Source organism: Mytilus californianus, unplaced genomic scaffold (genome assembly GCF_021869535.1).
Source record: "Mytilus californianus isolate M0D057914Y unplaced genomic scaffold, xbMytCali1.0.p SCAF_5, whole genome shotgun sequence".
In the NCBI taxonomy this organism is placed as follows: Eukaryota; Metazoa; Mollusca; class Bivalvia; order Mytilida; family Mytilidae; genus Mytilus; species Mytilus californianus.
Window position 1 is genome coordinate 48,057,169 of NW_026262701.1, and position 19,726 is coordinate 48,076,894.

The 19,726-nt window shown below is 33.4% G+C and overlaps 1 protein-coding gene and 1 long non-coding RNA gene across 4 annotated transcripts in view; both read right to left on the reverse strand.

Annotated features, from left to right (window-relative positions):
• LOC127702382 (probable ATP-dependent RNA helicase DHX35) overlaps nucleotides 1-19,726 on the reverse strand; it is a 197,653-nt gene that overhangs the window by 96,123 nt on the left and 81,804 nt on the right. The window lies entirely within an intron of this gene.
• LOC127702384 (uncharacterized) overlaps nucleotides 1-19,726 on the reverse strand; it is a 110,606-nt gene that overhangs the window by 76,983 nt on the left and 13,897 nt on the right. Inside the window, exon 2 of the long non-coding RNA XR_007982399.1 lies at nucleotides 18,389-18,870. This is a non-coding gene — a long non-coding RNA (uncharacterized LOC127702384). The remainder of the gene's footprint in view (nucleotides 1-18,388; nucleotides 18,871-19,726) is intronic.

Below are 19,726 nucleotides of genomic sequence, written 5' to 3' on the forward strand. Positions count from 1 at the left end.
ATATTAAGTAAGGGGATGAAATTACATGTTAAAAAAATTTGGGTGCTGAATCTTTATGTTAAGTAGTGATTTGGTCCAGTTAAAAAAGGTCAAAAATTAGAATGTCTGAAGCTGTCAAACTGAATTTTAGCCCCCCTTAACACAGAATTGTCAATATTTTGAGTTAGAGCTGGTAGAAGTTTCTATAATTTTGATATTATTTGTATCAATAGTAGTACACTACACTGTAAAAATCTTTTTAAGATAGAGCAGGTGCGATTTTTTTAATTTGAATTTATTGTCTAAAAGAAATGCACTACGAAATAACTGTGTTCTCGGGCCATAACACTGGAATTTGTTTAATCCTGTACCTGCTAGATGGTCAACTTATAATTCAAGGGGAATAAATCTATCTATATCAAGTAAATAATTCAAACATTACTCTCATTGAGAATTTTTTTGGTTCATATAAACACTGTCTATTTAAAAAATGTCTTTAATACAATTCATTAAATTATTTATATTGATTTCATTACACTAAAACTCTGCAAGATACTATATATTTTAGTGAAAAAAACCTTACATCTTGCTAACAGAACAGCTATAGCTATATTTCTATTATGTGAGGTGAACAAAATTCAGCTAGCATTCAGCAAATTCTGTAATAATATGAAAAGATATAGGAATTCAGGAAGGCGTAATTAAAAAAAAAACCACTCTAACTTCATCTACATTTTATAAAGAAGGAGTAGCTCCCTAAACTGAATTCGATTATTCAAAATTTACAAAATGTGACCAAATTTAACAACAGTAAATATTCACCAATGCAAGGATTCACTGACTTACATACATGTAGATCCTTTACAGGGTTCTAAAATACAACATGCTGTTACCTTTGTACATTTTGCCTCTGAATTCTGAGTGAGAAGCTCTACTACATGTATTGTAAATAGAATAATGAAAAAAAGTTGGGTTGTTTTTGTTATCAAATTGGACACAAAAACTTCTCATCTAAAATGAACTTTTGATGTATAAAATGCCATCTGACCACTAAATACATTGTAACTGTTATAGAACACACATATTAGATGTACATATAGTTTATATATAGATATTTAAATATTGTCATTTTAAACTTCAGTCCCTGTGATACAACCATAATGTGATCATGTTGTAAATAAATGTCCATCCTACGAATGCAGTGTTGACTCTTATTTATTTTTAGACATGAGGTAACTTCACACACAAAGCTTTATCACAGAGGGACGCTTATATTTGAGCACAGACTTTTTACACTGAAATGGAAGCTTATTGTTTTTTTATGTCCAATCTATGATATTAGAGGGGCATTATGTTGTCTGGTCTGTGTGTTTGTCATCCCATATCAGGTTAAAGTTTTAGTTTAAGGTAGTTTGTGGTCACATCAACTTGAAACATAGTACATATGTTCATGATGAAGTGAACTGTTTAATATTTATGCCAAATTAGGGTTTTGAACCAGATTTTTTGGTTCCTTGAACATAGATATGTAAGTTAAAGTTTTAGTTTAAGGTAGATTGTGGTCACATCAACTTGAAACTTAGTACATATGTTCATTATGAAGTGGACTGTTTGATATATATGCTACCGGTACTTAGCGCTCTTCCTTTGCTTTTTGTGTGTTTTTTGCTGTCCTGGTTTTATGTCATGGATGGATACCCAATATCCTTTGTTTTTCTTTTATAATTAGGGTTTTGACATAGGTTTTATGGTTAATTGATATGTAATGAGGTGAGCGAGACATGGTGTCGGATGGAAGCATATTCTTGTTTTAACTTTCCAAATCTGGTCTCACATATATAAAAAAAATCTTATATTCTCCAGCCTGGCCAGCCTTATTTTTTCTTTTACATTTCAGTCATTCAAAAAAAAAAAATGTTCATTTTCATCATCACTCAAACATTTCCTTACTACACCAGGTGATGAAAAAATCAAAGGAGCATGTATTATAAAAATCAGAAGATGAGGTATGATTGTCAATGAGACAACTGACTCCATCACAGACAAAATGAGATAGAAGTAAGCAACTATAGGTCACCGTACAGCCTTCAACAATAAGCAAAACCCATACCGAATAGCAAGCTATAAAGGGCCCGAAGGCGAAATGACAAATGTAAAACAATTCAACATGAAAACTAATGGTCTGATTCATGTACAAAACTAAAAGGGAAAAACAAATATGATATTTAGCAACAAACGACAACCACTGAATTATCGGCTCCTGACATGGGACAAGCATATAGAGAATGTGGCGGGGTTGAACATGTGCCTGGGCACAATGTATTGCTCATCTTATGTTAATGCATAAAATTTACTAATGTTTCAGTCAGATTTGAAAAGAAGATGGCACTTTGGCAGCAAAAAGAGCTATAAAATGCAGAAAATCTATTTTGAAAATCCAATTAGAAAAAAGTTTGAGTTGTCTGATCAGCTTCCCATAACCTGTCAAACCTTGTTTATCTGGGTGTATCCACCAAATAAAACCGTCCAAAGACAAACATTTCCACAGCATTATTTGTCATTTGCAACCCATTATGATATACTCCTATCCAGAAAAAATATCAGTGATACATAAAAATGAGATCAAGTTAAGATCAAACTTGCCAAGTGGACATGTAAACCTCACAATCATTCCATACACAAAGTATAGTTCAAATATTGCTTATAGTATCTTAGAAATCGACATAACCACAAAATCTTAACTTAACAAACAGACCATAACAACGAGGTCAAGATTATAGGAACATTGCCAGATGCACATGTACATTTTGTAATCATTCCATACCACACATATAGTTGACCTATTGATAATAGTACCTGAAAAAATAGACCAAACCACAAACACATAAAATTCACCATGAACCATGAAAATAAGGTAAAGGTCGGACAACCATGCCAGACAGACATGTAGTCAGTCACCTAACAATCATATCATACACCAAATATAGCTGACCTATGCTATGGCTTATAGTATCTTAAAAAACAGACCTAATCACAAAAACTTAACACATTGACCAAATAACCATAAAAGGTCTAATGAATTATTATACATCTTACAATTATCCCATACACTAAATATAGATGGCAGATCATACTTCCATTTGTTAAACAGGAAGTAGAACATCAAGGAACTGGAAACATATCTAACAGTATGGGATAACCAGATAGTTAAGCTTGATGTCATATAAATAAAAAATGTGAACCATATATGTACATGACATTTTTAATATATGTGATTTAGGTAAACAGAGAGTAAACATTGAAAGAACTTTAATCGCATAGCACAGTATGGATGTTTGCGAGATCTACAATTACATCATGTCTTTCCATTTTATGAGATTTACACTTACATCATTGATGTTGTCACAAGATCAATAATTAAATCAAATCTTTGTCTCGTAAAAGCTACACATACAACATGCATGTTCTCACAAGATATACACTTACACCATGGATGTTCTCACAAGATCTACACTTACACCATGGATGTTCTCACAAGATCTATACATACACCATGGATGTTCTTATGAGATATACACTTACACCATGGATGTTCTCACAAGAACAACACTCACATCATGGATGTTCTCACAAGATCTACACTTACACCATGGATGTTCTCACAAGATCTACACTTACACCATGGATGTTCTCACAGATATACACTCACACTATGGATGTTCTCACAAGATCTACACTCACATCATGGATATTCTCACAAGATCTATACATACACCATGGATGTTCTTATGAGATATACACTTACACCATGGATGTTCTCACAAGATCAACACTCACATCATGGATGTTCTCACAAGATCTATACTTACACCATGGATGTTCTTATGAGATATACACTTACACCATGGATGTTCTCACAAGATCTACACTCACATCATGGATGTTCTCACAAGATCTATACTTACACCATGGATGTTCTTATGAGATATACACTTACACCATGGGTGTCCTCACAAGATCTACACTCACATCATGGATGTTCTGGTTAGATCTATACTTACACCATGGATGTTCTCACAAGATCTACATTTACATCATGGATGTTCTCAAAAGATCTACACTTACACCATGGATGTTCTCACAAGATCTACACTCACATCATGGATGTTCTCTTAAGATCTATACATACACCATGGATGTTCTTATGAGATATACACTTACACCATGGATGTTCTCACAAGATCTACACTCACACCATGGATGTTCTCACAAGATCTATACTTACACCATGAATGTTCTTATGAGATATACACTAACATCATGGATGTTCTCACAATATCTACACTCATGTAATGGATGTTCTCACAAGATCTACACTCACATCATGGATGTTCTGGTTAGATCTATATTTACACCATGGATGTTCTCACAAGATCTACACTTACATCATGGATGTTCTCACAAGATCTACACTCACACCATGGATGAAATCACAAGATCAACACTCACATCATGGATGTACTCACAAGATCTACACTCACACCATGGATGATATCACAAGATCTACTCACATAGTGGATGTTCTCACAAGATCTACACTCACATCACGGATATTCTGGTTAGATCTATACTTACACCATGGATGTTCTCACAAAATCTACACTTACATCATGGATGTTCTCACAAGATCTACACTCACACCATGGATGATATCACAAGATCTACACTCACATCACGGATGTTCTGGTTAGATCTATACTTACACCATGGATGTTCACACAAGATCTACACTTACATCATGGATGTTCTCAAAGATCTACACTTACACCATGAATGTTCTCATAAGATCTGGTTAGATCTATACTTACACCATGGATGTTCACACAAGATCTACACTTACATCATGGATGTTCTCAAAGATCTACACTTACACCATGAATGTTCTCATAAGATCTACACTTACATCATGGATGTTCTGGTGAGATCTATACTTACATCATGGATGTTTTCACAAGATCTACATTCACATCATGGATATTCTCACAAGATCTAAACTTACATCATGGATGTTCTGGTGAGATCTACACTTACATCATGGATGTTCTCACAAGATCTACATGTACACCATGGATGTTCACATAAGATCTACACTTACACCATGAATGTTTTCACAAGATCTACACTTACATCATAGATGATCTTATGAGATCTACACTTAAACCATGTATGTTCTCATAAGATTTACACTTACATCATGAATGATCTCATGAAATCTTCACTTACACAATGAATGTTCTCACAAGATCTACACTTACATCATAGATGATCTTATGAGATCTACACTTAAACCATGTATGTTCTCATAAGATTTACACTTACATCATGAATGATCTCATGAAGTCTTCACTGACACAATGAATGTTCTCACAAGATCAACACTTACATCATGGATGATCTCATGAAATAAATACCTACACCATGTATGTTCTCACAAAATCTACAATACCATCATGTCTGTCTGATTAAATCTACTCTTATATCATGGATGATATCACAAGATCTACAATTAAAGAGTTTCAATGTCCAGAGCATTGCATATATCTAATCTGTCCAAGCGCAATAATTAAAAGAATTTAATTCCTTTTTGGTTCTTTAAAACTTTTTATAAATATCTTAGAGAAATGTAGGTTTTAGAGCACTTAATACAATGCAATTTTCCATATACCATTTTGTGATTAATATTTGGACTTATTTTCAAACTTGTCCCAAACATTGCTTTTATAAACAACTGATATAAGTTTGAGAAAAATCTGGCAAGAATTGTTCACTTGAGAGTGCTAACAATGCAATTTCCCATAAAATTAATATTTCAAGGGACTTAACTCTTTTAAAAATAGTTGATCTGCACTAATTTTGAAATATGTCCAGGATATTATTAATATAAAGCTTAGATATAAATTTGATAAAAATCTGGCAAAATTTGTACATGTGAGAGCGCTTTCATTGCAATATCCATATAATTAACATTACCAAGGGGCACAACTCTTTTAAAAATAGTTATGGCACTTATTTTCGTCCCCGAGACAGTGCTCTTAGAAACCTTTTATATAAAAATATAATATATCTGGCAAGAATTGTACATGTGAGAGCACTTACATTGCAATTTTTCATATAATCTATAATTCCAAAAGGCATACGGTTCCTAACATAGGACAGACAATTGAACAGATTGATTTAAATAAACAAACCATCTAAATATGACCAACAACATTATTTTGTTTTTAACTGATATCAATTTCTTAACTAAAAAACACTCTAAATATAACTGATCAATTGAAATAAAAATTAATATATAAATGGATTTTTGCTGCAAGAGGTACAAATGGTCATAAAACAAGATGCACATAGTCTATTATAAAGGAATGATAAATGAATTTTAAGATAATATCTAACATAATATAATATTGCATGTATTTTTATTATCAATAGCTAAACATTTAAATAAAAAGTTAAAACTGATTAAAAGATGAATTGCATCTGTTGTAAAGAGAATATAAATCTTTTCATGGAAGGGGGAATATAACATAACTGTTATTGACATGTTTTGTATGAATTTAGAATAATACTGATATATGTTTGATATGGGGAAAGGTCCCACAGCTGGCATACTAACTAACATGAAAGCCGAGAATGGAAATAATAAAGGTCATAGAGTCCTTTAAGAATTCAATATTGCATACAATCACAATTTATCGTGTTCTTTTCACATTCATCAGCATCATTAATAGATTAATTAGTAAAAAAGGGTTTTAACGCAAAAGATACTTAATCTCAAATATGCCTTGACGTCAAACAAGATCTATTCAATATCCATCTATTTCCGACACATTTTTCTAAGTGGACGTCTAAAAAATAATACTTCATGACAATTCGTAATTAAAGTTGTTTTTCCTCAATAAACAATCAAGAATTAGTTTATAAATCGTCTTGTTTGAACCAGTCTCTCCCTCATTAAAGTCTTTTATACCCGATCAAATATTACTCTTCAAGAATCAATCATTGGAAACGTATCGTAAATAAATAAGTGTTTTGAATGTACCTATCGTCCCTGAAGAGAGACAAAACATGTTGGTAATTACACATTCCATTGTAACCTAATGATCCCAAGAGTGAGGAACCAAATTTGACCAAGATTACAGAATCAATACAGCATTTTAAAATTAATTTGAACTAGAAGATGTGCAAATCTGAATATATAAACCTAATAAATATTTCACAGGGGTTTTCAATTGACGTACTTATGGACAATTGTTTGATATAACAGGTCTTCCATTCATACAAAAAAACCTTAATCGTAGCATTTCAAGAGTTTATTTGAATAAACCTCAAGTCGAATTAGAAAAGAAAATTCTATTTTATTATTTTTAAGTACAAGTGTTCTTAAAAATTAGTTAAAAAATATCAACTGGAACAATATTCAGTTTATCTTTAACTACTAATTACAAAACTATAAAATAAAAACATGATAAATATTTAAAATGATAGCCATAAGAAAGTTTTAATTCTCTTGTTCTATTATTTGTTATGGTTGTCTTGCTGGTTGATTGAGATGAACACCAGGGAAAAATTCAAACTTTAACACTAACAGATGATTGTGACAAAGCTAGTGTCACTAAATTACTAATATACTATGTTAAAATTCTAGAGGATGCCATAGCACTACCATCAGTTATAACCTTCAAACAAAATATGACACAGATGCAGACTTATAATTAGTAATTAGCACGTTTTATAGTCATTATGCTAATTAAAATGTAACCTTAATCTACCATATCACTTTCATCTTCAAAACAAAAAAGAATACTCAACTGTACTGTTTTTGATAAGTTGCTTTGCATTACACAGGCAATATATATATATATATATATATATATAAGTCTAGAGATTTGCACAACGATACTAATATAAGATGGTATTATACGAAGATGTTGTTAATAAATCGTGTTGACAAATATTTCGGCTTAACAAATAGCCTTCTTCGGTGTCAATTATTTTAACAATACTGATAATATGTATAAAAATAGCTCAATAATACAGGTAAGTTTTGGTCTATTGATTTAATCCAAAATCCTGAACATCATAATATAAAACAAAACTCAATACTCAAATATACGTGACTGTGTATATTTACAACCCAAAATGAGTGAAAAATAAAACTTAGTATTTTTTATTGATGCCGTTTGGATGATGTACATTTAGTTCCTTTATCCAAAAGCTTTCCCGAACCTGTCGCTGGGCATCACTCCAGTGAATGTTCTGTTCAATCACTAGGATCTTCATGCGGTTAAAGTCATCAAGTGTGTGACCAGACTGTCTGAAATGCTGAGAAACTGGGAGAAGTGGCTTCTTAGAGATATCACTCCTATGGCCATTGAGGCGTTTGTGGAAAGGCTGCTTTGACTCACCAACATATTGGAGGCCACAAACCGAACATTCTAGAATGTAAATAACATTCATACTTTTGCAGTTAACATTGCAAAATATCTTATAGTTATTTTCGGTTGCCTTACTGTGAAAAGTTGATGAGTGATGCATCTGTAGGCAGCATTTGCAGCGGATTTAGATACATTCATCACTCATGCTAACAACATACATCCAAGTATCAAATTTACTCATGAGAAATCTAAATCCAAAATCACCTTCCTCGATACCTCCAGCTCGCTCACAGATGGCATCATATCCACTGATCTATATTCTAAGCCTACTGACACTCACCAATATCTGTCCCCTAAAAGTTGCCATCCTGCTCATTGTACTAAGAGCATCCCGTACAGTCAGGCACTCAGAGTCAAGCGAATATGTTCCAACTCAGAAACAACTAAAAAACAACTACGTCAACTCGAAACCCAATTGAAGAGAAGGGGCTACAAACACAAAACTATCCAAAAAGGCTTTCAGAAAGCGGAAACTATTCCAAGGAGTAAACTGTTAGAATACAAATATAAAAAGAAAAATAAAAGGACTCCATGTGTTCTTACTTACCACCCATCTCTCAAAAACAGCTTCGGTGTCATTCGTGAGCATTGGAAAACAGTTGAAAAGAATTCCAAACTATCCAAGATTTTTCCCGAGCCTCCCATGATAGCTTTTAGGCAACCCAATAGTCTGCGTAACCTGCTGGTGCGGGCTGAAGTGTCTGATAATAGAAGTAATTCTGGAGAATGTCGTTCGTGTGATGAAAAACGCTGCAAATGCTGCCTACAGATGCATCATTCATCAACTTTTCACAGTAAGGCAACCGAAAATAACTATAAGATATTTTGCAATGTTAACTGCAAAAGTATGAATGTTATTTACATTCTAGAATGTTCGGTTTGTGGCCTCCAATATGTTGGTGAGTCAAAGCAGCCTTTCCACAAACGCCTCAATGGCCATAGGAGTGATATCTCTAAGAAGCCACTTCTCCCAGTTTCTCAGCATTTCAGACAGTCTGGTCACACACTTGATGACTTTAACCGCATGAAGATCCTAGTGATTGAACAGAACATTCACTGGAGTGATGCCCAGCGACAGGTTCGGGAAAGCTTTTGGATAAAGGAACTAAATGTACATCATCCAAACAGCATCAATAAAAAATACTAAGTTTTATTTTTCACTCATTTTGGGTTGTAAATATACACAGTCACGTATATTTGAGTATTGAGTTTTGTTTTATATTATGATGTTCAGGATTTTGGATTAAATCAATAGACCAAAACTTACCTGTATTATTGAGCTATTTTTATACATATTATCAGTATTGTTAAAATAATTGACACAGAAGAAGGCTATTTGTTAAGCCGAAATATTTGTCAACACGATTTATTAACAACATCTTCGAATAATACCACCTTATATTAGTATCGTTGTGCAAATCTCTAGACTTATATAATTTTTTCCTTATCTGCACAGTATCGTCTATTCTAGACGATCCGGTACATAGTAAATTTGCTGGTTGGTCCTTTTTATAGACTTCTATATATATATATATATATACTGCATTAACTCATAGGAAGGATTTGAAAGGAAGACAGATCTTTTCTTTTTTTCTTAGAATAAATTTCTTTTCACTTATGAGATTAAACCTTGTCAAAAATCCACTGTATTCATTCTAAAATTAAAAGGAGGTAAGTACTTTAAGGTCCTTTTTCACCCAAAATTTGAAATATTTCAAAATTATGTGATTTCCGCTAGAACATAATCGGTATTGTAAAGTTTAAACTATAAGGTATTTCAAGGTATGAAAACCATTTGAAATTTAAACGACATCTATGTCTTTTTAATATATTTCCTCAAAATTGTTTTTTCTATGATGTGACTACTTTCATTGTGAAGTCATAGATCTTTAACCATCAGTTTCTAGTTTTGTAATTATCTCAACTTAAGTATTAAACAAAAAAAGCATATTAACTGGAAACTTAAACAAGAATGTGTCCATAGTACACGGATGCCCCACTCACACTATAATTTTCTATGTTCAGAGAAATTGGGGTCAAAACTCTAATTTGGCATTAAAATAAGAAAGATCATATCAAAGGGAACATGTGTACTAAGTTTCAAGTTGATGGGACTTCAACTTCATCAAAAACTACCTTGACCAAAAACTTTAACCTGAAGCGGGACAGACGGACGAACAGACGGATGAACAAACGGACACACAGACCAAAAAAACATAATGCTCCTCTACTATCGTAGGTGGGGAATAAAAATCTGAACATTTTTAAATCTAAAAAACTATTGTTCATGTGCCTGTGGCAAGTCTTGTGAGGAATCTCATCAGTGATCGGTTATAGTTATACCTTAACATTTTTGTCATTTTGGGGGTGACGGCAGATCCTTGATTATGTGAGTCTGTGTTAAGTTTATTCACAACTTTTCTAGACTGCAGTGATTTAGATGACTGGACACATTACATAGACACTTAATCTAATGTTGAAGACAGCAAGTTGATATCTTCATGTGTTTTGGATTTTTGTGTTGTATAGTTGCTGTCTTATTGACATATCACCAAACATCTCCTATAGTTCATATTAATCTTAAAGTTGGCAAACTAAAGCCCTTATTATTTGTCCTTTGAAATAAATATCAATACCATTTCATAAATGAGAGTCAGGCAAAGGACTGGATAGTAGACGATCTAACACAGAACAAAAATTGCACTTTAATTTAAAAATGTTGTTTGTTTATCTCTTTGTAATATTAACAGGTAAAATAAATTAAAACAAGAGGCTGTCAAATGATAAAAAACCAGTTTTATTTTATACATTTATTAGTGTCATAGTTAAGGCAATCAAGAGCCATAACTCCTGTCAGTCCTGAATGGCAAAAATAAAAAATTGTCAAAACCAGTCTTGACCTCAACTTGTCAAGAGAAACGACATATTGAAATTTGGAAAGGATTGTACCAAACATCAGTAAGTTTTTAAAATTGAGAATGGAAACAGGGAAAGTGTCTAAGAGACAATAACCTGATCAAAGAGCAGAAAACAGCCCAAGGCCACCAAAGGGTCTTCAACACAGCGAGAAAATCCTGCACCGAGGCTGGCTTCAGCTGGCCCCTAAACAATAATGTATACTAGTTCAGTGAAAATGGAAGTCACATTAAACTCTGCATATAAATGAACCAAAATTAAAAAAAACAAATATTTGCATGGAATCAACATGAAATGTTAAATTAAGAACCATAACTCCTGAACAACAAAAGTGAAAATTGTCAATATGGAATGTGACCTCAATTTTGTAACTTTTTTATACAAATCATTTGAACCCATCTCATGTTATGGTAAGCTGACCACATAAAGTGCTATTTCCCAATCATTCTAGGATCATAAATAACTCAAGAATTGCAAAAGTGAAAATCATCTTGACCTCCATTTTGCCATCAGCAATAACAGCATATCAAATATTTAAAAAAATTGATCAAACAGGTCTCAAGTTATAACACTAAAATAACTAGAGCTTCTTGCTCATCGTACAACCCCAACCAAATTTTTCTGTAGGAAAATCCAACTAAAAGAATACCAATGCACTTTAGTATTCTTAGAGTAAACTCAAACTGCAGTGCACTGCATGAAACCTATAACAATGAGAACAAAAAAATGTAATATTACATGTATTACATAATACCTCAGTTATAGACAGTGTGAACACATTTTAATTGCCTTTTTAATATAATAATCCAATCCATTTCCATGTTTTATAATGCTAATTGTTAATTAACATTCTGATCATACTGCATTAAGTAATATAAAACCGTTTCCAGTTTAAGTTTTCAGTAAATATTAGACATCATTGCTTATTCTAGTACCTTGTCTGGATGTCTACGATTACAATTGATGACAATTTCCGATGATGGAAATGGTTGGACAGGAAGTAATAGGAATCAGATTAAATGTTTTATGTTCGGGTAATGACACATAGAACACTTGATCTGACTTCAAATGGAACAATTACTGTGTATTGTATTGTAATGTGGAATGGTCATGCAAATCATAGGGATAGCGTGTGCATCCTGGTGCAATGTAATATCCCAAGTTCCTTTAGTACTGATAGTTGGAGGAAAAGAAAAAACAAATTTTATAAATTTTAAGCGTCTGAAGCACTTTTCTGGATTAACCTTCATCATCAAAGCCAAATATTTGAAATCCAAGTATGTATAAGAACCGAAACAGTTGGAGAGCTATATGACCAAAAAAAACCGAAACAGTAGGAGAGCTACATGACCAAAAAGAACCGAAACAGTTGGAGAGCTACATGACCAAAAAGAACCAAAACAGTTGGAGAGCTACATGACCAAAAAGAACCGAAACAGTTGGAGAGCTACATGACCAAAAAGAACCGAAACAAGTGGAGAGCTACATGACCAAAAAAAGAACAGAAACAGCTGGAGAGCTATATGACCAAAAAGAACCGAAACAAGTGGAGAGCTACATGACCAAAAAAAGAACCGAAACAGCTGGAGAGCTACATGACCAAAAAGGTCCAAAACAGTTGGAGAGCTACATGACCAAAAAGAACCGTAACAGTTGGAGAGCTACATGACCAAAAAGAACCGAAACAATTGGAGAGCTACATGACCAAAAAGAACCGAAACAGTTGGAGAGCTACATGACCAAAAAGAACCGAAACAGCTGGAGAGCTACATGACCAAAAAAAGAACCGAAACAGCTGGAGAGCTACATGACCAAAAAGAACCGAAACAAGTAGAGAGCTACATGACCAAAAAGAACCGAAACAAGTGGAGAGCTACATGACCAAAAAAAAATGAAAAAGCTGGAGAGCTACATGACCAAAAAGAACCGAAACAGTTGGAGAGCTACATGACCAAAAAGAACCGAAACAGTTGGAGTGCTACATGACCAAAAAGAACCGAAACAAGTGGAGAGCTACATGACCAAAAAGAACCGAAACAATAGGAGAGCTACATGACCAAAAAGAACCAAAACAGTTGGAGAGCTACATGACCAAAAAGAACCGAAACAGTTGGAGAGCTACATGACCAAAAAGAACCGAAACAGTTGGAGAGCTACATGACCAAAAAGAACCAAAACAAATGGAGAGCTACATGACCAAAAAAAGAACCGAAACAGTTGGAGAGCTACATGACCAAAAAGAACCGAAACAAGTGGAGAGCTACATGACCAAAAAAGAACTGAAACAGCTGGAGAGCTACATGACCAAAATGAACCTGAACAGTTAGTCTATTTTCCTTTATGTAAGGCATTTTCCCTCTATTTCTTTAAATCATCATAAAATAACTCTAGAACGGTTAAAGTGACCCCACCAAGATTCAAACTTGATCTGTGTTTTGTGGTAATAAGCATTGTGTATAAGTTTCATAACATTTGGTTGAGGCAAACTAAAGTTAGAGAACAGAAACTAAAAATTTTGCAATTTTTCCATTTATAAAGGGGCATAACTCTAGAACGGTTAAAGTGACGCCACCAAAATTCAAACTTGATCTGTGTTTTGTGATAATAAACATTGTATATAAGTTTCATAACATTTGGTTGAGGCAAACTTAAGTTAGAGGACGGAAACTAAAAAATTTTGCAATTTTTCAATTTATAAAGGGGCATAACTCTAGAACAGTTAAAGTGACGCCACCAAAATTCAAACTTGATCTGTGTTTTGTGGTAATAAGCCTTGTGTATAAGTTTCATAACATTTGGTTGAGGCAAACTTAAGTTAGAGAACGGAAACTAAAAATTTTGCAATTTTTCCATTTATAAAGGGGCATAACTCTAGAACAGTTAAAGCGACGCCACCAAAATTCAAACTTGATCTGTGTTTTGTGGTAATATGCATTGTGTATAAGTTTCATAACATTTGGTTGAGGCAAACTCAAGTTAGAGAACGGAAACCAATTTTGGGACGTACGGACGGATGTACGTACGTACGTACGTACAGACGTACAGACGGACAAGGGTAAAACTTAATGCCCCCACCGCTACGGCGGGGGCATAAAAACCTCAGGTCAACTGGCTATGGTAATTTAGTAAGGATTAATAAAATGTTTTCATCTGTTATTCTAACTAACGAAGTACTAAATACAGTAGTCGATATTACAGTACGAGAAGGCATGACTTCTTTATCAAAGAATAAAGCACTATGAGCCAAGACATTTATAGCTCATTGCAATCAACTGAAAAAATTCATTTCTAAAACTATTGTTTCCAAATATAGTTCAGCGGACTTTCTAAGTACATATATCAAGAAATTGACTGTGTAATCAATGAAATCATTGACAAAGATCAAAAACTATTTGATAGGATTCAAATCTGCAGATGTTTTAGAATTACAATTTTCCAGCCGTTTGCCTTGGACTTTAGGAGACAGAATGCTGTCTAACTACCAATATAGATAAACCAATATAATATAGAAAAGTTGAATGGTTATATTAAAAGACACCAATGAATAATATTCTACAGTCATATACACTCAAGTTATTCATATTGATAAAGGCAGATCAGCATGCCATAATAACAACAAATTTTTTTTCTCAATTTTTACTCAATTTTCGTATGAACTGTATGAACTGAAATAACAATGTCCAAGTTCTAAGACAACTTTTCGTCTCTGCAGTCTGGGGAAGGTGTAAAAGACAATACAGAGATACGAGATACAGCAATACAAGATATGAGATACGAGATACAAGATACGAGATATATGAAATAAAATATCTGTGAAATATACTAAAATTTATATCATAATTAATTAAACGAAGTCTCAATTAAGCATGGCAGCAAATGTCATTTAAAACAGTCATGTACTGAAGGCTTGAGTGGAGTGGAGTTGTGGGTTTACATTTTATAATTTAATAAGTAAACAAATTTTCAATGTAGAGTTTTTATACAGTCTAAAACATGGAATCACATTATATACATGTATGTCTAGTACAACTTCTTACTTCATTCTTTGATTATGATGTGATTTTGATAATACATGTACATGTACTTTGTACCAATATTATAACTAACTTAAGGTGATACATGTATCTCCAAACATGCAAAGTTGAGGTTACATACACATATTTGAAGGTGCTTATTCTAAAGCGTTTATTTTTACATCCCAAATAGGTCAAAATAAGAGATTTTGGTGAAATTTGACAAAATCAGTTGGATTTCAGCCAAATTTAGGACCAGGAAACATAGAGTGCAGGTGTCGACAAACTGAATATTCAAGTTAGACATGTAAAATGTCATTACAAACATTATTTTTAAAGATATTTTTTGTCGACGTATGCACTCTATGTATCCTGTCCAATAATCAATGGAAATTTACCCATTTTCATTGATTTTTCTTGGAAAATCTAAATGAGTACTATTTGTGACGTCATGAATAAAACGCAGGAACTTAAATTTTCAACAAAAAGGCTTATTTCCTATCTAGTCACTGTATTAGCTATGATTCAGTGTGATATTGGTCAATAAATCTGAATTTAAAATTTATAAGCAAAAAAAGGGGCCATTTTAGGACCTCATCAAAACTACTCCTTTATCTAAAGTTCCAAGAGGTGATATTTGATAAATAGTAAATAAAATTCCAGGGGCGGATCCAGGATTTTTTTAAGGGAGGGTGTATAATAGAAACTTTTGCCAAGCGTAGCGAGGCGAAAAAATTTTGGATCTTATTTTTGGCTAAAAACATAAAATAAGTGTAAAATTCACTAATTTAACAGTTCCTGACGAGGGGCATGTATATTTTATAGTTAAAGTGTAAGGGTTGGACATTTTTGAACCATAAAAATGAGGTCAAGGACAATGGTCATCTGACAGACCGTTAATTTGTAATACATGTATAAGGCATCTATATACAAAGTATGAAGCATCCAGGGTTTCTACCTTGAAATACTAAGCTTTTAAGTCAAGAGCCGCCGGATCACTATCCCTAAGTCTCGCTTTTTGCGACAGAAGTCGCAGGGGAGACATAAATTTGCAATGGTGACTGACGTTTGTTGTATGGTTAGTTAGCATATCCTCAGAGATTTCTTGTTGTAAACAAGATATACGGCCATTCACTGAAAGGAGTAGGTCCGGTAAGGGCCGATTTTGGCCTCAAAATTCAGGTTCATCTGATGAAAGATTTGGACACTTTTTAAACACTTAAGTGTCTACTTCAGTCGATTCAATTAGTTTATGTGAAAGATTTGAACTGATTTAGTCATTAAAGATGCTCAAATTCAAGCTTAAATATGAATAAAATGCTCCGCTGGGGCGTAGCTTGATACGACCGCAGAGGTCGAACCCTGAACAGTTGGGGCAAGTATGGACACAACATTCAAGCTTGATACAGCACTGAATTTGGATTGTAATTAAATATTTGACACAGCATAGGTTTCTGACACAGAATGAATGTGGTCTAAAGAACTTAAAAATTTTTAATTTATCTATTCAAACCATATCATTATTATTTGCTTTTATATATTAATCAGAAATAACCAATTTAAAATGGAAAATTTTAAAGAAAAAAAATGAAAAAAAAATCCCCCCCCCCCCCAAAAATTTTTTGAACCCCCTTATGATTCATCACCCCCAAACTCAATCCCAGCCTTCCCTTTGTGGTATGGTACCTTCAACTTGCATACATGTGATGGACTGTGAAACTAAGATCAGGAGTTTGGGAAATTTTGGTCAGGAGATTAGGACTCAGATCAGGAGGTTTTTAATCGACATAAATTCTGTCATAAATGTAACCGTGTGCTGTAGAAATTGTCTGTTAAAGTGTGTTTTCTTCAACTTTCCATCCGAATGTATTATGTTTATTGTACCCTTGTACTTATTAATAAATTTTCTCTATCTTTTTAAACTTTCAACTTGTTCAATCTAACATTCTTCTTTTTTAGTATGTTCTTTAAATTTTTTAGGTCATATCTGTTTTACCATTATTCATTGCAATCAAAACAATTGCTTATCTATCTGCAAGTAGATCTTTTGTTTTATCTTTATGCAAGTAGATTTTTTTTTTTTTATCTTTATGCAAGTAGATTTATAATGCTTGATAAGTAATACATTCAAACAGAATTCATGGGTCATATTTATTATATAAATTTCAATTTAAGCCTTGAAAGGAAGTATAGAACCCTCAAATAATTTTCAAATTATTATTTTTTTATTTGTCCTAAGACATTTAAAATCATTTGATTACCATCCTTTTATGATTATTTGTTCAATTTATATTTTATTTATATTCTTTTAAAAATTAACATTATCTAAAGGAAAGTAACTTAAAACCGGATAAATCAAGGGAAGTAACCCAACATTCATTTTAACTACACAAAGTTTTATTACACAACAGCAGTTAGCCTGAGGTAAAAATCGTTGATAACCAGTATGTTTGACACCCAAGGTGACAAGTGAAGCCATATAATTATGCATGTTAATTGATTTACAGGTAAAATATAACTTCAGGTAATGTCAGTTACACCAGATATGTTGGGCTGAAATTTTTCATTCATGAAATATTTCATACACTGGAATTTTTTGTCTTCAACGGGAGGTCATGAGGAGACCCCTGAAAACAGGATTATTGTACTCCCGTCAGGAGGTTCACATGTACAATTTCAGAGAGATCCAAACACTTGAACACAAGTTATTGTCTGGAAACTTGAAAAATGCTTGTTTTTTGGTCCCTTGTTGGCCCCAAATTCCTAAACATTTAGGGCAATTACCCCAAACTCAAACCAAGCTTTCCCTTTGTGATATGGAACCTTGTAGTACAATTTCATAAAGATCCATACACTTACACACAAGTTATTGTCCTGAACCTAGAAAAATGCTTGTTTTTTTGCCCCTTTATGGCCCCTTATTCCTCAAATTTCTAGGGAATTACCCCCAAAATCAATCCCAGCCTTCCCTTTGTGGTATGGTACCTTGCAGTACAATTTCAGAGAGATCCATACACTTGAACACAAGTTATTGTCTGGAAACTAGAAAAATGCTTATTTTTGGCCCCTGTTTGGCCCCTTATTCCTAAACGTTGTAGGCAATTACCCCCAAAATAAATTCCAGCTTTCCCTTTGTGATATGGAACCTTGCAGTACAATTTCATAAAGATCCATACACTTACACACAAGTTATTGTCATGAAACTAGAAAAATGCTTGTTTTTTGCCCCTTTTTGGCCCCTAATTCCTAAAATTGGAGGCAATTACCCCCAAAATAAATCCCAGCATTCCCTTTGTGATATGGAACCCTGTGGTACAATGTCAGAGAGATCCATACACTTACACACAAGTTATTGTCATGAAACTAGAAAAATGCTTGTTTTTTGCCCCTTTTTGGCCCCTAATTCCTAAAATTTGGAAGCAATTACCCCCAAAATCAATCCCAGCATTCCCTTTGTGATATGGAACCTTGTGGTACAATGTCGGAGAGATCCATACACTAACACACAAGTTATGTCTGGAAGTTACAAAAATGCTTATTTTTGGCCCCTTTTTGGCCCCTAATTCCTTAACTGTTGGTCCCATAACCCCCAAAATCAATCCCCACCTTCCTTTTGTGGTATTGAACCTTATGGTAAAATTTCATAGAGATCCATTCACTTAAACTAAAGTTAGAGTGCGAAAACCAATGTGTCTTCGGACGACGACGCCAACGTCATACCAATATACGATCACAAAATTTTTTAGCGGTCGTATAAAAATCTATTAAATATGCCATAATATGTCACTTTTCAGATGGTTTTTGTCAAAAATGAAAGTGGCCGCATCCGTGTTCATTCTCAACCTTTATATATGTTATGTATTATCATCAAATACAACTTACATTCAAATATTAAGAATGAACACAAATGCGGCCACTTCCATTTCAGACGGAAACCGTCTAAAAATTAACCAAAATGCTAAAATTTTGAAGATTTCAGTAATTTAGCATGACTTAATGATGCTAGTAACCAATAAATGTGCATTGTATTGTCAAAAACAGCCCATATTTATGTAACAGAAGTATTCTTCTTTCCAATAAATAGCTAAAAATTTGCATTTTAACAATTTTGTAAAACTGCTATATTTTGGGGCCAAAAAGGGGTCTTACCGGGCCTACTCCTTTACAATACGACCGACATAAAAGAAGACAATTTTTTTTTTATCCAAATGTATGGTTGAAATGTTTCACCCAACAAGGGAAGTGAGTGGTTCCAAATCAACCAAAGGCAGCTATGAATGAGTTTGAAATGACAATGAAGTTGTGAATGATGGTCGAGAAATG